The 5000-nt window shown below is 50.9% G+C and overlaps 1 pseudogene; it reads left to right on the forward strand.

Annotated features, from left to right (window-relative positions):
• Positions 1 to 5000, forward strand: part of LOC124027540 — a 32680-nt pseudogene that overhangs the window by 6630 nt on the left and 21050 nt on the right.

Below are 5000 nucleotides of genomic sequence, written 5' to 3' on the forward strand. Positions count from 1 at the left end.
GGTTCAATACCTATTTACAACCCAACCTCAACCTGCAGGTAGGTGGAGACCTGGGTTCAATACCTATTTACAACCCAACCTCAACCTGCAGGTAGGTGGAGACCTGGGTTCAATACCTATTTACAACCCAACCTCAACCTGCAGGTAGGTGGAGACCTGGGTTCAATACCTATTTACAACCCAACCTCAACCTGCAGGTAGGTGGAGACCTGGGTTCAATACCTATTTACAACCCAACCTCAACCTGCAGGTAGGTGGAGACCTGGGTTCAATACCTATTTACAACCCAACCTCAACCTGCAGGTAGGTGGAGACCTGGGTTCAATACCTATTTACAACCCAACCTCAACCTGCAGGTAGGTGGAGACCTGGGTTCAATACCTATTTACAACCCAACCTCAACCTGCAGGTAGGTGGAGACCTGGGTTCAATACCTATTTACAACCCAACCTCAACCTGCAGGTAGGTGGAGACCTGGGTTCAATACCTATTTACAACCCAACCTCAACCTGCAGGTAGGTGGAGACCTGGGTTCAATACCTATTTACAACCCAACCTCAACCTGCAGGTAGGTGGAGACCTGGGTTCAATACCTATTTACAACCCAACCTCAACCTGCAGGTAGGTGGAGACCTGGGTTCAATACCTATTTACAACCCAACCTCAACCTGCAGGTAGGTGGAGACCTGGGTTCAATACCTATTTACAACCCAACCTCAACCTGCAGGTAGGTGGAGACCTGGGTTCAATACCTATTTACAACCCAACCTCAACCTGCAGGTAGGTGGAGACCTGGGTTCAATACCTATTTACAACCCAACCTCAACCTGCAGGTAGGTGGAGACCTGGGTTCAATACCTATTTACAACCCAACCTCAACCTGCAGGTAGGTGGAGACCTGGGTTCAATACCTATTTACAACCCAACCTCAACCTGCAGGTAGGTGGAGACCTGGGTTCAATACCTTCAACCCAACCTCAACCTGCAGGTAGGTGGAGACCTGGGTTCAATACCTATTTACAACCCAACCTCAACCTGCAGGTAGGTGGAGACCTGGGTTCAATACCTATTTACAACCCAACCTCAACCTGCAGGTAGGTGGAGACCTGGGTTCAATACCTATTTACAACCCAACCTCAACCTGCAGGTAGGTGGAGACCTGGGTTCAATACCTATTTACAACCCAACCTCAACCTGCAGGTAGGTGGAGACCTGGGTTCAATACCTATTTACAACCCAACCTCAACCTGCAGGTAGGTGGAGACCTGGGTTCAATACCTATTTACAACCCAACCTCAACCTGCAGGTAGGTGGAGACCTGGGTTCAATACCTATTTACAACCCAACCTCAACCTGCAGGTAGGTGGAGACCTGGGTTCAATACCTATTTACAACCCAACCTCAACCTGCAGGTAGGTGGAGACCTGGGTTCAATACCTATTTACAACCCAACCTCAACCTGCAGGTAGGTGGAGACCTGGGTTCAATACCTATTTACAACCCAACCTCAACCTGCAGGTAGGTGGAGACCTGGGTTCAATACCTATTTACAACCCAACCTCAACCTGCAGGTAGGTGGAGACCTGGGTTCAATACCTATTTACAACCCAACCTCAACCTGCAGGTAGGTGGAGACCTGGGTTCAATACCTATTTACAACCCAACCTCAACCTGCAGGTAGGTGGAGACCTGGGTTCAATACCTATTTACAACCCAACCTCAACCTGCAGGTAGGTGGAGACCTGGGTTCAATACCTATTTACAACCCAACCTCAACCTGCAGGTAGGTGGAGACCTGGGTTCAATACCTATTTACAACCCAACCTCAACCTGCAGGTAGGTGGAGACCTGGGTTCAATACCTATTTACAACCCAACCTCAACCTGCAGGTAGGTGGAGACCTGGGTTCAATACCTATTTACAACCCAACCTCAACCTGCAGGTAGGTGGAGACCTGGGTTCAATACCTATTTACAACCCAACCTCAACCTGCAGGTAGGTGGAGACCTGGGTTCAATACCTATTTACAACCCAACCTCAACCTGCAGGTAGGTGGAGACCTGGGTTCAATACCTATTTACAACCCAACCTCAACCTGCAGGTAGGTGGAGACCTGGGTTCAATACCTATTTACAACCCAACCTCAACCTGCAGGTAGGTGGAGACCTGGGTTCAATACCTATTTACAACCCAACCTCAACCTGCAGGTAGGTGGAGACCTGGGTTCAATACCTATTTACAACCCAACCTCAACCTGCAGGTAGGTGGAGACCTGGGTTCAATACCTATTTACAACCCAACCTCAACCTGCAGGTAGGTGGAGACCTGGGTTCAATACCTATTTACAACCCAACCTCAACCTGCAGGTAGGTGGAGACCTGGGTTCAATACCTATTTACAACCCAACCTCAACCTGCAGGTAGGTGGAGACCTGGGTTCAATACCTATTTACAACCCAACCTCAACCTGCAGGTAGGTGGAGACCTGGGTTCAATACCTATTTACAACCCAACCTCAACCTGCAGGTAGGTGGAGACCTGGGTTCAATACCTATTTACAACCCAACCTCAACCTGCAGGTAGGTGGAGACCTGGGTTCAATACCTATTTACAACCCAACCTCAACCTGCAGGTAGGTGGAGACCTGGGTTCAATACCTATTTACAACCCAACCTCAACCTGCAGGTAGGTGGAGACCTGGGTTCAATACCTATTTACAACCCAACCTCAACCTGCAGGTAGGTGGAGACCTGGGTTCAATACCTATTTACAACCCAACCTCAACCTGCAGGTAGGTGGAGACCTGGGTTCAATACCTATTTACAACCCAACCTCAACCTGCAGGTAGGTGGAGACCTGGGTTCAATACCTATTTACAACCCAACCTCAACCTGCAGGTAGGTGGAGACCTGGGTTCAATACCTATTTACAACCCAACCTCAACCTGCAGGTAGGTGGAGACCTGGGTTCAATACCTATTTACAACCCAACCTCAACCTGCAGGTAGGTGGAGACCTGGGTTCAATACCTATTTACAACCCAACCTCAACCTGCAGGTAGGTGGAGACCTGGGTTCAATACCTATTTACAACCCAACCTCAACCTGCAGGTAGGTGGAGACCTGGGTTCAATACCTATTTACAACCCAACCTCAACCTGCAGGTAGGTGGAGACCTGGGTTCAATACCTATTTACAACCCAACCTCAACCTGCAGGTAGGTGGAGACCTGGGTTCAATACCTATTTACAACCCAACCTCAACCTGCAGGTAGGTGGAGACCTGGGTTCAATACCTATTTACAACCCAACCTGGGTTCAATACCTATTTACAACCCAACCTCAACCTGCAGGTAGGTGGAGACCTGGGTTCAATACCTATTTACAACCCAACCTCAACCTGCAGGTAGGTGGAGACCTGGGTTCAATACCTATTTACAACCCAACCTCAACCTGCAGGTAGGTGGAGACCTGGGTTCAATACCTATTTACAACCCAACCTCAACCTGCAGGTAGGTGGAGACCTGGGTTCAATACCTATTTACAACCCAACCTCAACCTGCAGGTAGGTGGAGACCTGGGTTCAATACCTATTTACAACCCAACCTCACCTGCAGGTAGGTGGAGACCTGGGTTCAATACCTATTTACAATGTTTTGTGTGTGTGTGTGTGTGTGTGGTGTGTGTGTGTGTGTGTGTGTGTGTGTGTGTGTGTGTGTGTGTGTGTGTGTGTGTGTGTGTGTGTGTGTGTGTGTGTGTGTGTGTGTGTGTGTGTGTGTGTGTGTGTGTGTGTGTGTGCAGGTGCTGTCCAACCCAGAGTTCCTGGCTGAGGGTACGGCGGTGCGTGACCTGAAGGAGCCAGACCGCGTCCTGATTGGTGGAGACGAGACGGCGGAGGGTCAGAGGGCGATCAGGGCTCTGTGTGATGTTTACGAACGCTGGGTCCCCAAGGCCCGCATCATCACCACCAACACCTGGTCCTCAGAACTCTCCAAACTGGTACGGGGGTCGCTGTCTGACTACAGTCTGGGATTAACTGGTACGGAGGGGGGTCGCTGTCTGACTACAGTCTGCTGGGATTAACTGGTACGTCTGGGGGGGTCGCTGTCTGACTACAGTCTGATGGGATTAACTGGTACGTTTAGGGGGGGGGTCGCTGTCTGACTACAGTCTGCTGGGATTAACTGGTACGGGGGGTCGCTGTCTGACTACAGTCTGCTGGGATTAACTGGTACGTCTGGGGGGGTCGCTGTCTGACTACAGTCTGATGGGATTAACTGGTACGTTTAGGGGGGTCGCTGTCTGACTATAGTCTGCTGGGATTAACTGGTACGGAGGGGGTCGCTGTCTGACTACAGTCTGCTGGGATTAACTGGTACGTCTGGGGGAGTCGCTGTCTGACTACAGTCTGCTGGGATTAACTGGTACGTCTGGGGGGGTCGCTGTCTGACTACGTCTGGTGGGGGGGGGGCTCGCTGTCTGACTACAGCCTGCTGGGATTAACTGGTACGTCTGAGGGGGGTCGCTGTCTGACTACAGTCTGCTGGGATTAACTGGTACCTAGGGGGTCGCTGTATGACTACAGTCTGCTGGGATTAACTGGTACGTCTGGAGGGGGGTCGCTGTGACTACAGTCTGCTGGGATTAACTGGTACGCTTAGGGGGGTCGCTGTCTGACTACAGTCTGCTGGGATTAACTGGTACGTCTAGGGGGTCGCTGTCTGACTAAATCTGCTGGGATTAACTGGTACGTCTGAGGGGGGGTCGCTGTCTGACTACAGCCTGCTGGGATTAACTGGTACGTCTAGGGGGGGTCGCTGTCTGACTACAGTCTGCTGGGATTAACTGGTACGTCTAGGGGGGTCGCTGTCTGACTAAGTCTGCTGGGATTAACTGGTACGTCTGGGGGGGTCGCTGTCTGACTACAGCCTGCTGGGATTAACTGGTACGTCTGAGGGGGTCGCTGTCTGACTACAGTCTGCTGGGATTAACTGGTACGTCTGG

The sequence above is a fragment of the Oncorhynchus gorbuscha genome, unplaced genomic scaffold, assembly GCF_021184085.1.
Source record: "Oncorhynchus gorbuscha isolate QuinsamMale2020 ecotype Even-year unplaced genomic scaffold, OgorEven_v1.0 Un_scaffold_3344, whole genome shotgun sequence".
Classification (NCBI taxonomy): Eukaryota; Metazoa; Chordata; class Actinopteri; order Salmoniformes; family Salmonidae; genus Oncorhynchus; species Oncorhynchus gorbuscha.